This window comes from Carcharhinus amblyrhynchos, chromosome 6, assembly GCF_965287045.1.
Source record: "Carcharhinus amblyrhynchos chromosome 6, sCarAmb.v2.hapA, whole genome shotgun sequence".
Lineage (NCBI taxonomy): Eukaryota > Metazoa > Chordata > Chondrichthyes > Carcharhiniformes > Carcharhinidae > Carcharhinus > Carcharhinus amblyrhynchos.
Window position 1 is genome coordinate 106,551,126 of NC_137329.1, and position 18,000 is coordinate 106,569,125.

Consider the following 18,000-nt stretch of genomic DNA (forward strand, 5'->3'; position numbering starts at 1 on the left):
ATTAACTTCAGTTCCTTTCTCAAATCTGGCAATCACAGAAATTAATAAGACACAGGAGCAGAAGTAGGCCATTCAGCCCATCAAGTGAGGCCTTCAGTGAGATCATGACTGATCAAATATGATCATTTTCAACTCCACTTTTCCACTTTATCACCATAATTCTTAATTCCCTTACTGATTAATGATGTGTTTATCTCAATCCTGAATGTACTTAATAATCCATCCTCTGCAGTTGAGAATTCCACATATCCACTACCCTCTGAGAGAAGAAATTCCTCCTCATCTCTGTCTTAAATGGGCATCTGCTCACTCTACCCTCTGGTCCTAGAGTTTCCCTCAAGGGAAACAACCTCTCAACATCTGCCTTGTCAACCTAATGAGCCTTTTCTGGACTGCCTCCAGTGTCAGAATATCTTTCCTTAGATAAGGAACTTATGAATTAACAAACTCATTGATAAAGCACATTGTGCACTAAGAAAGGAGCTGGCTTCACATGGAGAAAATGGGTGACAGCTCAAGGGGCACAGTAGGTCAGAAGGAGTTTGACAGGAACATAGGAATCAGGACAGAAGGAGGATGATAAGATCAGAAGCAAATTCAGCCATTCGAGTCAGCTCCACCATTCAATCAGATCATGGCTGATCTCTCCCTGGTCTCAAATCCGCCTATTCCCCATATCCCTCTTTCTCATTAGGTAGGAAAATGATGATTGATGGGTTTCTCGATGGTCCAAAATGAGCCAAAGGCAGTCACGCACAGCTTGCGAAATCCCCCCTCAGCTTCTAGATTCTTTGAAGATACTGCTCAACCGTAAGATGCAAAATTATGTATTCCCATCCCAGTTCCAAAGCTACCCCGCCACATACCTAGTAACTGCAGTTGGCCATTTAGCATCTTGAGCCTGTTATGCAATTCAATCTAAAGGGTGAATTCCTAAATTTCCTTACTTACTTCTTTTAAAATGTTGGGTTGGAAATGATCAGGTCCTGGGGATTTGTCAGTCTTTAGTGTCATTTTGTATAGAATTGTTTTCTTGCTCACGTTAACTTTAGTGCTTCTATTCCTTAATTCACTATTAATTTTCTTGGAATCCAGTTACCCTCCTTTTCCACTGTGACGATTGACATAAAGTAATTATTCAACAAGTCTGCCATTTCTTTACTTTCATTTCCTGCATTACCAATGTCTGTTCTTGAAAGATCCGCATTCCCTTAGATTGTCATTTACTTATAACTGTAAAAACACTTTGCCAATCTTGCCATTCCTTCCAAAATTCTTTTGGTATTTCCTTTTTGCAGCTGTTACTAATATTTTTGTCTTCCTGTGCTACTGTCTTTTATTCTCCTGGAAATACTTGATTCTTTGCATCTTTGCATGTTCTTTCCTTCAGTTTTATGAGCTATTATCTCTTTTGTGGACCACAGCTGTATTGGTAAACTAATGTTTGTTTTTCTGTCATCCTTATAAAAATTGCTAACTTACTACAAGTAATGCCACAGGATATCAGCTAGTAATGTTTTAAAAGTTTTGTACTCTTACATACGAGATTGGGGAGCAACTTCAGGACTTTACAACCAAATTGTGCAACTCCTCATTCCTGCAGCTGGGTCTTGCTTTGCCTAGCCTCACCCATTGAAGCTTAGTTTAGGGAGCAAAAGGAAGGGCAGAAGAAAGAAGCAAAGTGGAAAGTAATGGGAGCAAAAAAAGGAAGAATGAGGAGGGGGGAAAGAAGAAAACAGTTTGGGAGAAGGAGATGAAGCAATAGTGCTCCAGCAATAAGAAGCCTGTAAGCCATAATTGTCCTGAACGTTATCCTATGAAACAGAAAACTTCCTCTTCTAGCCCTTCCATGGTCTCCCCTTGCTACTCATCTTAAATCACCACTGAACCAATCTTTCTGTCCTTGTCATTACTCTTCCCTACTTTGGTGCCAGATGCATCAATGAACAGCATATGTGGTGCAAGAATAGGTCATAGCAGAGACTGAAGGTGGATGGACATATCGGACAGAATGGAAGGGATCAGGTATCTGTCAGCTGCAGGTTGATACTGGTGGTTGGGTAGGTACATGAGAGTAGAAGTGATTTTCTGCTCCAATCCTGTGTCCACCAATGTCTTCACCATCATTCTTCATCAATCTCTACGTACACATACTTTCTTGATTCTTCCTCCTCCAATGCTTTACACTATCCCACCCACAATCCAATTTATCCAATCTTTGCACTGTTTTACCTTAAATTTTACACATATTTGAATTCAATCAATTTAAATACTTGATTTTATGATGTAACATTTAGTTTCATTTAATGGGAGCACCAAATGGAATATCAGATGTGTTTGTTCACTCTGCTTTTAGGGGAGAAATAAGAAAGTGCACTAATCTTTTCAGCTCATATTTTGATTAGTGCGATGCAGTTGCAGTTTAATCTGCCATTATGTGTATCTTCTGCCTCATGACATAAACAATGTTAATTTGCAACATAAACAGATTCACACTTTATTTTGTCTACATGCAAAATACTCTACAAATTATGTTGCATACAAAGATCTGACAAAGTTTTGTTCTACTTTGATTAGATATCAATTTATAAATATGTTATTTGTGGCTGGGGAGGAGGGCTGCTATGCACAAATCAGTTGCATTTAGGAGGTCCACACAGGCTTTACTAAAAATAGCAAGGAGGTTTTAGAGGTGCCCTGTACAGGTTCCAACTGTCAGCAGACTATGGAGGCCCCAGTGATGTCACGGAGTAACATTTGACTGTCCCCTTAAAGGAACCACATCATGCAGAGTAATTGCCTGGATACACAACAATAAAACACCAAAAAAACCATGTTTGTTTACAGTATTGGCTTGAAGCCCAAAGTTCACAAAGTACCTTGTGATTAACCTCAGTTTTTCAGAAGTGGTTTCAATTATTTGCATTTACCTATTTAGAGCAGTGGCGAGGCCCAAGCCAGCCTAGGAACTAAATATTCTAATTAAGTTGCAATTACCCAACAACACCACAGAAGATTAATTTTAAATATAGTATGACACAAGTGTTTCGATCCCAAGTGGAGAAATATGCTGTGTTATGTGGAATTGAGCCACACAGTCTAGACTGATCCCAAGTCCATGATTTTGTCGTGCTAATTTATGGATAGTAAATGAATGTACATGTGAACAGGAAACTTTATCAGTTGACATGCCAGCATTTCTATTTTGCGTGTGGTGTGGGAGGTGGGGTTTCCCTAAATTCATTGGAAGACAGGATGCCAGAAAACCAATGTAAATAGCTACCAGACCAGGAAAACTGCATGGAATTCTACAGCCAAACAATGTTTAAGTTTTGGTGTCATCTGTTGTCAGCAATTGGCTATACAGGTTTGTTTTAGTGACATTGACTCACCCCCTTATCTGTCGCAGTTTAATTATTTATAAAAGTCAGATTAGAATAGGCTCAATAGAGGTAATTTATGCCTACCATGGTGCTGCCAGGAGAAAATATAATTATTGAACCAGTTTTGTTCTGTCAAAGTAGAAAGCATGCAAGCTGGTGGTTATGGTAATGCAGTTAAGTTTCCAATTCACAAATTAACAGGGTGTATCCAGGTTAAAATGCAGGCTAAATCTGTGTGCTTGTACTAAGTCTGTATAAGTATTTTAATTTTTACATAAGTATCTAATCTTTGCAGGAAAAAAAAGTTTTGGCATAATTATATTAAACTCCAAAATCTTGGAGAAAAATGCAAATCTACGCCTTCAGGAGGTAAATCATCCCACTTGTCAATGCTGCCCTTCAGTCCATCTTCTTCCGTTGGGAAAAAGGTACAAAAGTCTGAGATCACGTACCAACCGACTCAAGAACAGCTTCTCCCCTGCTACCATCAGACTTTTAAATGGACCCACCTCAAATTAAGTTAATCTTTCTCTATATCCAGCTATGACTGTAAAACTATATTCTGCACCCTTCGTCCTCCCCTATATACTCTATGAATGGTATGCTTTGTATAGTGCACAAGAAACAATACTTTTCACTGTACTGTATGGGGTGGTATTATTGTTAGACTATTAATCCAAACTCAGCTAATATTCTGGGGAGCTTGGTTTGAATCCTGTAATGGCAGGTGGTGGAATTTGAATTCAGTAAGAAATAACTGGAATTAAGAAGCTGCTGATGACCATGAAACCATTGTCAATTGTCAGAAAAGCCCATCTGGTTCACTAATGTCCTTAAGGGAAGGAATCTGCTGTCCTTACCTGTTCTGGCCTACATGTGACTTCAGAGTCACAACAATGTGGTTCCACCTCAACTGCCCGCTAAGGCCAACTAGCAATGGGAAACAAATGCTAGCCAGCCAATGACACCCATGTCCCATGAATGGATTTAAAAAAAATGTGACAATAATAAATCAAAGTGAGTGGGGATTTGAACCCTCACCACTGCCCATCTTCTTTATGTTGGAGCAAGAATGTTGCCCCCAAATCTTTTCTCATTGCTTCCTGATTGCAGGGTTTTTTTTGTTGTTGGCTGCACTGCTCAGTTTTGTCCAATCCACCCTTATAGACAGAAAAAGTTTTGAGTTTCGATGTCACCCATTGTCAACAATTTGCTATACAAATTTGATTTGATTTATTATTGTCATATATTATACAGTGAAAAGTACTGTTTCTTGTGCACCATACACTCAAAGCATACCATACATAGAGAAGGAAAGATGATGCAGAATGTAATGTTACAGTCATAGATAGGGTGAAGAGAAAGATCATCTTAATAGGAGGTAGATCCACTCAAAAGTCTGACGTCTCACAACACCTGATGAAGGAGCAGCGGACCCGAAAGCTCTTGATACCAAATAACCTGATTTAACCTGATGTGAGACTTCTTACAGCGCCCACCCAGTCCAATGCCTGCATCTCCATATCAAAAGTCTGACAGAAGCAAGGAAGAAACTGTTCTTGAGTTGGTCAGTATGCAACCTCAGACTTGCATCTTTTTCCCGATGAAATAAGGTGGAAGAGAGTATGTGGACACATGGATACTTGGTTATGCTGGCTGTTTTTCTGAGGCGGCGGGAAGGTCAATGGATGGGTGGCTGGTTTGCAGATAGACTGGGCCTCGTTCACGAGCCTTTGTAGTTTCTTGCGGTCTTGGACAGTGCAAGACCCATACAGGTTTGTCTTAGTGACATTGATTTATCATTCACTGATCTGTCTTGAAGCGGCTTAATTTTATATATGTATACATATATCAGATTAGAATAGACTCAATCTGGGTAACATCTGCCTTAGCATGATGCTGCCTGATGGTTATGTTTGTGGCAGGAGCTGCATTCCCACCAATTCATTCATTCACTCCCTCTCTGGCCCAGGAACCACGTGCACGCGCGAGTTCAGCTCCCGGCACGGCTGCGCCGCCGCGCGCGCCGCGGCATGTCCGGCCGGGCATGCGCGCTAGCGGAATCTGAGGCGAACGGGCGGCGCTGAGAGGTGAGGAGGGCGAGCCGGCGGCTGAGTGAGTAAAACATTGGCCTTTTGTGGGGGATGGAGGCATTGGTAACGAAAAGTCGTGTCGGGCGGGGGTGAATGTCAGTATATTTCCCCTCCCATTGCGGGATTTGCCAATCTCAGGGCAGCTTTGGAGAGTCTTCGTCGGAAAGTTTCTCCTCAGAGCTTCCACTTGAGATGCCTGTTGACAGCTGCGATGGAGGACAATTCACCCCGTCCAGCCAGCTCTTGCTGCTTTTCTTTGACAGTCTCTCCCCCCTCTCCTCAAGTTCTGTCACCTCATTTTCCTCTACATTGGCTGTAATCTGATCCTGGGCTCCCCTCTACTGCCACCCACCCACATCAACTCCAACTTTAATTTGGGTTGATGGAGACCTTCCAAAGGAAAACATCATCCTGTAATTTTGAGTGGGTTATTAGTCGGGGTGCTCTGGTTTCCTCCCACAGTCCAAAAGACATGCTGGTTGAGTGCATTGGCCATGCTAAATTCCTGCTCTGTATACCTGAACAGGCGCCAGAGTGGGGCGACTAGGGTATTTTCACAGTAACTTCACCACAGTGTTAATACAAGCCTACTTGCAACACTAATAAATAAACTAAAACTTAAAAAAAAACTTTCAACCAAACTGGTGTGATCAGTGCAGTACAAGAATGTAGTGACAACAACTTAGTATTTGCAAATTGTATTTTAATGGCTGTGCTGGATTGCTCATTGATTTGCATGTTTTATCAGGCAAGCAGCAACGTGGAAATCTATTTATAAATAGATGAAATAAAGCTTGTAAGTTTTAAATTTTAACACAAGGATAGTTGTCAAGGATGATGCCCTGTCATACATTTTCTGTCAGTATTGACCTTAGCAATGGTTGGAATAATTTGATAACTCATTTGATAATTGTACTTTTATGTCTTCACAGTCTGTAATGTACTGTTTATTAACATTCGTTGTTCATGCAAATGTTTTGATACCCTTTGAATAAGCATCTGTTGAATATTTGCTGAAGGAGTACCAGTGAGGATATTGCTTTCAATCCTTTCCTTAGATGAATTTGCAGATTGATGCTCTGTTCTGTTGCAAGAGTTTGTTCATGTATCACAAAGTTCCCAAAGCTGGAAACAAAATCTTTAGTTTGCCTGTGGATTTTTGATATTAATCTTTGCTTTCCCAGTGAGTATCCTGTAACACTACAACTGTCATCCTACTCGTTTCCTCAAACCTAGAAATTTAGAATGAAAAATATTTAATTTAGAACAGAAGTTATTAATATAATCCTCTGGTTGATAAATTGGCCAGTTCTTCCTGTGATACCAACTTAGTGAAGTGTAATTATATTTGATTCACATTGCATGCAATAACTTCAAACAGATAACAGCAACCTGTTATAAACATTGCGGCACAGTAGCATAGTGATTAGCACTGCTGCCTCTCAGCACCAGAGACCCTGGTTCAATTCCCAGCTTGAGTGACTGTCTGTGTGGAGTTTGCACGTTCTCCGTGTGTCTGCATGGGTTTCCTCTGAGTGCTCCAGTTTCCTCCCACAGTCTGAAAGATGTGCTGGTTAGGTACATTTACCCGATCAGACGCTGGAGTGTGCGACGAGGAGAATTTCACAGTAACTTCATTGGAGTGTTAATTGAAGCCTTGTGACTAAAAAATAAAACCGTTGTGGTTCAGGTCAGAAACTCCAAAGTGTTTTATGGAGCCCACCTGGATCATAAGTTTTGCATCTTGAATTTTGCTGGAGTAAGCATGACATATTTCACTTCAGGTATGATTCAAATGACCCACTAGGGAGCTTTCGTCAAACAAAGTTTAATTAAGAATATTAATAACGTATGGAAAGAAAATTAGCAATAACTTTTATCAATTACAAACAAAAACAAAACAACTACGATAATGTATAATCTTTAACAAATTTATTTAAAATGTTCCAATCAAACCAAAACCTTCCACAGACAAAACTCTTTGAACAAGTTCAACAGAGCAAAGTCTAATGTTCACTTAATACAGGGATTGAGTCCTTTGGTTGGAGAATTGAAAACACTCAGTCTTGTGAGTTCTAATAGTCTTCTTGACACACCCAGAACAGTTTGAAGTCAGGACAGTTTCCCAGAATCCCAGGTAAACTCTGGTCAAGCTGCCCACAGCAGATTTTTTATTCCAGCAAGGCAAGACATTGTTTGAAATTCTGCTGGTTATCTGAAAACAAAAAAAGGGAGAAAAACACTTTTTTTTCAGCTTGCTGTCCATTCTAAAAATTAACCTGCAGCTCAGAATTGAAAATGTAAGAGCTCCTGTCACCTGACCTGCCAACCAGTTTTCCTCCTCTTGCTCCCTGTACTCTACAGAATGATGCCTTGATGTATCCATTTTAAAAAGAGGAGATGGGTCATCCAGCCTCCACATTGCTCAAAATACACTGTCTGTTGCAATACTGAGCCACACTGTTTCAAGTTCAATCCTGGTTGACGAATTAACTATCCTCAGCAGGGGAGACAGCTGGGGTTGGTTGCTATCGGCTTCAGCAAACTCGGAAAGGGGAGAAAAAAACAAATCAATCAAAAATTTTTCCTTTTGATAGCTATTTTGTGACCTGTGCTGGAAAGTGCATCACATGGGTAGTTGTGGTGTCCCCAGTTGTCAAAAAGGTTGGTAACGTTCGCTAAAACAGAAGCAAAATATTATGGATGCTGGAAATCTGGATTAATAACAGAAAATCTTAACACATACACACAGTAGCCATTTGGATGAAAATCAGCAAAGTGCCAAAAGCTGATTGAACTGTACACCAGAAAAATCGGTGTCTTGGGAGGAGGGGAGAATTTAGGACGGTTGGAGAGAATTCGGGGCCAGAAGAGAATTATGACCAGAAGCACGGACAACTGTTATTTCCTTTTAGTGCGAAACAATACTGTTTGTTCAGAGAATATTTCAATGTCTCTCCCTAATTTATGATCTACTTTGAAATTCATAGCAACAGTTGTACGTCAAATGGAAATTATGTATGATTTTCCCCTCTTCATTGGAAGAGAACAACGAGCGGTTCAATTGGTCTGGACATTGTCCTTTCCTTTCTGCAATATTAACTTGGATCGAGCCATGCAACTTAATGAACATCTAAAAATAATGTTGAGCTGGCAAAGATTTCTTACAGATTAATTGAAACAAACTCAGAGGACTCTGGTCCATTTTCAAGTGAATAAAAATCTGGAAAATTAATTTAAAAAATGGTCTGACTTGCATGGGACAAATGAAGAACATTTTTCAGGAAGTCCATAAGGATCAGCTGTGAGCATTCTTAATGTGCCGCAAACATATTATAGGTACTATTTGAGGTTTGAGTTGGAACATGTTGTGGGATCATTATTGGGAGCATTCATGCTTGCCATAATTAATAACTACAGCTCTATACCAATTCTTTTGACAGGCTTTAGAAATCCAAAATAAGCTAATCTGATTTGTATAATCTTTCTATCTTTGCTCAACCAGGTTGATCTTACATTTTTCTTTGCCCTTCACCGGTTTCGGTCTGGCTTGAATAGCACAGGAGTGGTTAACTTTTATTTTTAGTTATTCATTCATGGGACATGGGCGTTGCTGACTGGCCAGCATTTATTGCCCATCCTGTATTGCCCAAGGGCAATTGAGAGTCAACCACATTGCTGTGGCTCTGGAATCACATGTAGGCCAGGCCTAAAGGGCATTAGTGAACCTTTTCAAAAATTATGTGCCAGAAAAATAACTTATACATTGACAGTTACGTTTTTAATACAACACTAAGTATACTTGTATGATACAGTAATAAAGTAATAAGTCACTGATAGCTTAGTTCACATGTTAGTAGGATTTCTCAAATTAAATGTCTCAATCTTGCTTTTGTTATTTATAACACCATCAGGAGGTACTTGTTGGAAGGTATCTATTCTGCGTATTCTACTCTGTGTAGGGCAGCATAATGGCAAGCACTGCTGCCTCACAGCGCCAGGGACCCGGGTTCAATTTCCAGCTTGGATCACTGTCTGCATGGAGCCTGCACTTTCTCCCCGTTCCATCTGCGTGGGTTTCCTCCAGGTGCTCCGATTTCTTTCCACAGTCTGAAAGACTTGCTAGTTAGGTGCATTTGACCATGCTAAACTCTCCCTCAGGGTAGCAGAACAAGTGCCGGAGTGTGGTGACGGGGTATTTTCACAGTAACTTCATTACTACTTGTGACACTAATAAATAAACTTTAAGCTTATTCTGAAATATCCCTTTAAATGTTTGCCATTGAATCTCTATTGACCCAACCCTTAACCTAATTTCTCAATTCACTTTAGCCAGCTCTGCTTTCAGACCCTCATAATTGCCATTATTTAAATTTAAAAACAGTGGGTGGGATTTCTCCCTCTTCATGGCATATTTTGCAGCAACTGAAGGCAGCACGACACTCGCTATAGGCAAAATCTTACGGTCCCAATGTTGTCAATGGGGTTTCTCATTGAACATACCTCTTGCTGCCAGGAAGCCAATGGCAGGGATGTGCCATTGGCAGGACTATAATATCCTGCTAGCCTAAACACCAGCAAGACTTCAGCGATAGTCTCTTAGCTACTCCTCTCGCCCTCAAATTGAATGTGAAATTCAATCATATCATGATTGCTGCTACCTAGGGGTGACTTCATTATGAGATCATTAATTAATTTCATCTCATTGCACAATACTGGGTCCAGTACAGCCAGCTCTCTGGTTGATCCAGTACCTGCTGTTCTAAGAAACAATCGCAAAAACATTCCTCAACTAGGCTACCTTCTGCCCATATGACTTTTCCAGTCCATGTGCAGATGAAAGTCTCCCATAATCATTACCATGCCTTTCTGACAAGCTCCCATTATTTCTTCCCTTTATTATTTGAGGGTGGCATGGTGGCACAGTCAGTAGTACTGCTGCTTCAGAGCATCAGGGATCTGGGTTCGATTCCTGGCTTGGGTCACTGTCTATGCGGAGTTTGCACGTTCTCCCCGTATCTGCATGGGTTTCCCCAAAGTGCTTCAGTTTCCTTCCACACTCCAAAGATGTGTAGTGTAAGTTAGGTTGATTGGGTTGTGCTTACAGGGATATGGCCTGGTTGGGATTGCTGGTGCAGGTTCAATGGGCCGAATGGCCTCATTCTGCACTGTAGGGATTCTATATCATGTACTTTCATCCACTCTGTGATTTACTACTTTTTTCGCTTAGCAAGGTTTTCTATTTCATATTTAACGTTGTGTCTAACTTTATCTTTCCGAAATGTGCTCATCAGTGCCTTGAGTGAGAACTTTTTGAAACGTGGCCTTCCGCGTGAAAAGATTGGACAGGCCTGTTCTAAGTCTTTTTCACAAATGATGCTGAGAGTTTCTTGAGTGGATGTCTGGTTAGCTGTGATGATCAAAATAACCTACTGATATTCAGCCAAGCCCAACAGGTGAACATTTATTCAGGAAAAGTAATGGAGCGTGACTAGATCCTATGGAACTGAAGCTAAGCAATTACATGATGTCTTCAAAAACAGAAACATATAAGAAAAATCTGACAAGGAATGAACAATTTAAAAATACACTTGTCTAAGAAGGTATTTCTTGACACAAGCTTTTATAGTTGATTTTAAAAAGAAGCTATACCAGGAGAATAATACTGTGCATTCTCCCTTTGAAATAGTAATCAATCTGCAACCCCTCAAAAAGTTCATCCTGAACCTTTCTGTTATTTACAACTCCTAACCCAATCTCTGACCTCCCATTTTCATCCTTTGGTTTCCTGACACTTCACACTATTGATCACACCATCGTCCATCACCTGTCCTGTGTCATTATGCTACTTAAGATCACCATTATTGAATTCATATTGGTACCAACTTGAATATCTGTACCCAAACACAAGTTAGTGATATAGGGTTCTGTAAGCAAACATAATCTGAACACGTGAAAGGATATTTCTTCTCAGTATTATTTTCCTTGTATAGCTGTTATTTTTAAAATCAACTATAAATATTTGAGTGCTGATGTATTTTCTTAATGTCTGCCCTTTTCAACCTCTGCTTTTATGACCTTGCCGCCTCTTCTACTTCATTTCCACATACTTCAGATGTTTCCAACGCTTTTGCATCACATTATGAAAACTTGGGAAACAGCAGTTAGATGAAGCCAATCAAACTTGGGAGTCAGAAATAGCATTGCTGTTGTTACGTTTCCTTAGGGAGAATGCTTTTCTTGTATTATGCTGCAAGACTTCAGCAGGTATTGCACGTATAGTCAGAGATCCTATTCTGCAGCCATTAAGAAAATATGCAGAAAGAAGAATGGGAGCTATACAAGCTCCAGGGGCATAGACATAGTGTTGTGTGTCTGTGTATTTGTAATAGACCTGTTGGCATTAAGTTATATGTTAAAGATTGCCTACTGTCAGAGGTCAAGAAAGCTTATGTCCAGGAATACCTTCTTAGGCAAGTGCATTTTTAAATTGTTCATTTCTTGTCAGATTTCTCTTATACGTTTCTGTTTTTGAAGACATTGTGTAATTGCTTAGCTTTAGTTCCATGGGATCTAGTCACACTCCATTATTTTTCCTGAGTAAATGTTCATCTGTTGGGCTTGGCTGAATATCAGTAGGTTATTTTGATCATCACAGCTGACCAGACATCCACTCAAGAAACTCTCAGCATCATTTGCGAAAAAGACTTAGAACAGCCCTGTCCAATCTTTTCACGTGGAAGACCACATTTCAAAAGGTTGTCATTCAAGGGGCTGATGAGCAAATTTTGGAAAGATAAAGTTAGACACAACATTAAATATGAAATTTTAAAAAAACTGAGTTATGAAAAAAAGCAACTTGCTAAGCAAAAACAAAATCACTCAGAGTGGATGACAGTACATGATATAGAATTCCTATAATGCATAAAGAGGCCATTCGGCCCATTGAGCCTGCACCAACAACAATCCCAACCAGGCCTTATCCCTCTAAGCCCATGTATTTACCCTGCTAATTCCCTGCTGACGGTCAATTTAATGGCCAATCAACCTAACCTACACTACACAACTTCGGAGTGTGGAAGGAAACTGGAGCACTTGAAGGAAACAGGGAGAATGTACAATCTCTGCATAGACAGTGACCCAAGCCAAGAATTGAACCCAGATCCCTGACAGTCTGAAGCAGTAGTGCTAATGACTGTGCCACCATGTCACCCTCAAATAATAAAGGGAAGAAATAATGGGAGCTTGTCAGAAAGGCATGGTGATGATCATGGGAGACTTTCATCTGCACATGGACTGGAAAAGTCATATGGGCTAAAGGTAGCCTAGTTGAGGAGTGTTTTTGCGATTGTTTCTTAGAACAGTATGTACTGGAGCCAACCAGAGGGCTGGCAGTACTGGACCTGGTATTGTGCAATGAGATGGAATTAATTCATGATCTCATAGTGAAGGCACCCCTGCAACCATAATATGATTGAATTTTACATTCAGTTTGAGGGAGAGAGGAGTAGCTAAGAGACTATTGCTGAAGTCTTGCTGGTGTTTAGGCTAGCAGGATATTATGGTCCTGCCAATGGCACATCCCCGCCGTTGGCTTCCTGGCAGCAAGGGGTGCATTCAATGAGAAACCCCATTGACAATGTTGGGACCATAAGATCTTGCCAGTAGCGAGTGTCGCGCTGCCTTCAGCTGCTGCAAAATATACTATGGAGTGGGAGAAATCCCGCCCACTGTTTTTAAATTTAAATAATGGCAATTATGAGGGTCTGAAAGCAGAGCTGGCTAAAGTGAATTGAGAAATTAGGTTAAGGGTTGGGTCAATAGAGATTCAGTGGCAAACATTTAAAGGGATATTTCAGAATAAGCTTAAAGTTCACCTATTAGTGTCACAAGTAGTAATGAAGTTACTGTGAAAATCCCCCGTCGCCACACTCTGGCACTTGTTCTGCTACACTGAGGGAGAGTTTAGCATGGTCAAATGCACCTAACTAGCAAGTCTTTCGGACTGTGGAAAGAAGCTGGAGCACCTGGAGGAAACCCACGCAGATGGAACGGGGAGAAAGTGCAGGCTCCATGCAGACAGTGATCCAAGCTGGGAATTGAACCTGGGTCCCTGGCGCTGTGAGGCAGCAGTGCTTGCCACTGTGCTGCCCTACACAGAATAGAATACGCAGAATAGATACATTTCAACAAGTAAGAAAAAGTCCAAGGGTTGGGTGCACCATCCATGATTAACTAGAAGAGTTAAAGATTGTATCAAACTCAGAGAAAGTGTATGATTTTACAAAATCAGATGGAAGGTCAGAAGATTGGATAGAATATAATTTGACTTTTGATTTGATTTATTATTGTCACATGTATTATCATACAGTGATAAGTGTTGTTTCTTGCATGCTATACAGACAAAACATACCGTTTATAGAGAAGGAAACGAGAGAGTGCAGAATGTAGTGTTACAGTCATAGTTAGGGTGTAGAGAAAGATCAACTTAATGCAAGGTTGGTCTGTTCAAAAGTCTGACAGCAGCAGAGAAGCTATTCTTGAGTTGGTTGGTACATGACCTCAGACTTTTGTATCTTTTTCCCGAAGGAAGAAGGTGGAAGAGAGAATGTCCAGGGTGTGGGCGTCCTTAATTACACTGGCTGCTTTGCCGAGGTAGCGGGAAGTCTAGGCAGAGCCAATGGGTGGGAGGCTGGTTTGCAAGATGGATTGGGCTATATTCACGACTTCTTGTAGATTCTTGCAGTTGAAAGAACAAGAATAGATTAATAAAGAGGGAAAAAATTAGACTATGAGGGAAAGGTAGCAAGAATATAAAAAGCATGAATTTCAGTTTCTACAAATATTTTAAAAACAAATGAATTAACAAAGTGAGTGTTGGTTTGATAAATAGTAAGTCTAGAGAATTGAGAATAGAAGACAAGAAATGGCAGATTAATTGAACAGGTATTTTGCACCAGTGTCCAGTGTAGCGGATACAAGTAATTTCCTGGAAGCAGCTATAAATCAGGAAATGGAAGGAAGGGAGGAGCTCAGAAAATTACAGTTGCCAGAGAAGTGGTATTGAGTAAATTATTGGAGCTGTGGACTGATAAGCCCAGGTCCTAATGGACTTCATTTTAGGGTCTTAAAAGAAGTGGCTGGTGAGATAGTTGATGCATTGGTTTTAACTTTCTAAAACTCAGTAGACTGAGGAAAGCTCTGAATAGATTGGGGTATAGAAAATGTAACTCCATTATTTGTGAGGTAATGCATTTTGGAAGGTCTAATACTGATAGAAAATATATAGTAAATGGCAGAACCCTTAAGCGTATTGATAGACAAAGGGATCTGGATGCACAAGTACATAGGTCACTGAAGGTGGAGAAGATAGTCAAGAAGGCATACGGTATGCTTGCCTTGGCCAGCGCATTGAGTTTAAAAATTGGCAAGTCATGTTGCAGCTTTATTGAACCTTAGTTAGGCCGCACTTGAAATATAGTGTTCAACTCTGGCCGCCACACTACTAGAAAGATGCGGAGGCTTTGGAGAGAGCACAGAAAAGATTTACCAGAATGTTGCCTGGTATGGAGGGCATTAGCTATGAGAAGAGGTTGGAGAAACCTGATTTGTTCTCATTGGAATGACGGAGACTGAGGGATGACCTGATAGAAGTCTACAAGATTATGGGAGGCCTGGACATGTGGATGGTCAGAAACTTTTTCCCAGGGTGGAAGAGTCAATTACTAGTGGGCACAGGTTTAAAGTGTGAGGGGCAAGGTTTAAAGGAGATGTACAAGGCAGATTTTTTACACAGAAGGTAGTACTGCGTGGACCTCGCTGCCAGGGGAGGTAGTGGAAGTGGATACTGTAGTGGCTTTTAAGGAGCATCTTGCCAAGTACATGAATAGAATGGGAATAGAGGGATATGGTTCCTGGAAGGGTAGGGGATTTGAGTTAAGTCGAACAGCCTGGTCAGTGCAAGCTTGGAGGACTGAAGGGCCTGTTCCTGTGCTGTAGTTTTTTTTGTTCTTTGTTCTGTTTAAAAAGGGAGGGAGACAAAAAAACAGTAAACTGCAGGCCAGTTAGTTAATTGCCTGTCAGCGGGAAAAGGTTAGAAGCTGTTATTTAAGAAGTTATAGCATGGCACATGGATAAGTTCAAAGTAATCAGGAAGAATCAACATGGTTTTGTGAAAGGGAAATCACGTTTACCTGAATTTTTTAGGAAGTACTGTGATATGGATAAAGGCGAACCAGTGGATATATTATACTTAGTTTTCCAGAAGACGTTTGATAAAGTGTCACATTGAAGGTTATTATGGAATATAAAAGCTTACGATATAGGGGGTAACATATTGGCATGGATAGAAGATTGGTTGGCTATTAGGAAGCAGAGAGTAGGCATAAATGGGTCTTTTCAGGTTGGCAAGATGTAACGAGTGCCATATCACAGGAATCAATGCTGAGACCTCAACTTTTTACAATTTTTATAAATGACTTGGCTTAAGTGTTGGATGGGGCGATTGTCAAATTTGCTGATGACACTAAAATAGATGATAGGTACTCTTCTACCTATCAAGAGTATCACCTAGTTGGTACGGCAGCACAGTGGAGGTAGCAGAGTGGCACAGTGGCTATCACTGTTGCCTCACAGCACCAGGGACCCAGGTTTGATTCCTGGCTTGGGCCACTGTCTGTGCAGAGTTTGCACATTCTCCCTGTGTCTGCACCCGGGTTTCTTCCGGGTGTTCTGGTTCCCTCCCACAGTCTGAAAGATGAGCTGGTTAGGTGGATTGGCCATGCTAAATTGTCCCTTGGTGTCAAGGAGATTAGCTAGGGTAAATGCATGGGGTTATGGGGAAAAGACTAGGTGGGATTATGCTTGGTGCAGACTTGATGGGTCAAATGGCCTCCTTTGCACCGTAAGAGTAAGTTGAGAAGGGGGGGATAAGGAGGTTTTGAAAATATATAGGTAGGTCAACGAGTGGGCAAAGATCAGGCAAAGGGAATAGATTGTGGAAAAATATGAAATTGTCCATATTGGCAGATCAAATACAAGAGAAGCATATTATCTGAATGGTGAGAGATTGCAGAACTCTGAGATGCAGAGGGATCTGGGTGCCTTCATGCATGAGTCACAAAAGACTAGTATGCAGATACAGCAAGTAATTAGGAAAGCTAACAGAATGTTATCATTTATTGAAAGTGGGAGTGACTTTTCAAGAAAATCCCGAGGCAAATTCTTTAAATGTGTAGATTGGAATCCCTTTGAAACAGTGTTTCATTTAGATTGTTTGACTTGATGTTTATTAAAGTCTGGGTGGCTTCTTGAGATATCTGTGGACTCTGTCTTGGTTGCATCTATCATTTACTGTGTAGTGTGGTTTGTTTGAACAAAGTCTGCCTGTTAATTCACATGTATTCCATACTTATCCTGAAGTTTAGACTATAAAATACATATAAATTGTTTTATCTTTCTGAAGTTGTATAGTGAAGTTTGTTTTTGTCTGTTCAAAACCCATGGAATCTTATGGCTTTATTCCAAAAACAGGTGTATTGAATCTCAACCTTCAGCTACTTTAAACAAAATGTTATTGGTCCATAAACAGATCTCTGGCCAGGGATCATAACAGTTGCAAATCTCCTGCCATCTGGCTTAAATCAGCGAATTCAGCAGTTGCCAGCTAATGGTTGGTTTCTAAAAAAGGTCGATTCTGAAAATCTTTCATGGTTACCTTATCATTTCCTTATTTCTGGGCTTGTCTTTTTCAAGATAATTTATTCTTAGGTTCATGGTAAGGTGGCATTGTTAAATGATTCAGTGACATATTGAAATTTAGTTCAGCCTAGAACAGTAAGAGGTGATTTGATTGAAACACATAAGACCCTGAGGGGTCTTGACGGAATGGATGTGGAAAGGATGTTTCATCTTGTGGGAATATCTGGAACTATGGGTCACTGTTTAAAAATAAAGGGGTCACCTACTTAAGACAGAGAGGAGGAATTTTTTTTCTTTCCAAGGGTCATGAGTCTTTGGAACTCTTTTCTTCGAAAGGCGGTGGAAACAGAGTCTTTGAATATTTATAAGGTGGGAGGATAAATTCTTGGTAAGCAAGAGGATGAAACTTTATCAGGTGAAGTTGGGAATATGGAGTTGAGGTTACAATCAGATCAGTTGTGATCTTATTGAATGGCAGAGCAGGCTCGAGAGGCCAAGTGGCCTACTGCTATTCCTAATTCATATGTTCATATATAATTTAACAATTATTGTCTTTGCCATCTGTTAGGTGGTTGCAATTTGAATTGATATTGTAGCTTTATTTGGCACTGCACATGACTTGATACTGCGCATGACCTAATGCATGTTGGCACATTCACGTATGCACAGTGTGTTATTGCAGTCTATTTAGTTCTGATCTGATTGCAGTCTATTTAGTTCCGATTCCTTTATGTTTGGAAATCAGTAATGATGTAATTTTCCTGGTTGCTAATCATAAAGTTATTGAAAACCCTCAATGTTGAAAAAAAGTAGTATATCATCAA

General features: G+C 40.4%; 1 protein-coding gene across 3 annotated transcripts in view; it reads left to right on the plus strand.

Annotated features, from left to right (window-relative positions):
• The first annotated feature begins 5,392 nt into the window (after nucleotides 1-5,392).
• The window catches only part of LOC145344193 (small integral membrane protein 29-like), a 77,045-nt gene continuing 64,437 nt past the window's right edge, over nucleotides 5,393-18,000 (plus strand). For 2 of the 3 annotated variants that reach the window (XR_013886843.1, XM_080191144.1), the window contains exon 1: nucleotides 5,393-5,498. The gene's annotated coding sequence lies outside the window, so the exon portion shown is untranslated. The remainder of the gene's footprint in view (nucleotides 5,499-18,000) is intronic. The other variant, XM_080191145.1, reaches the window with a different exon arrangement.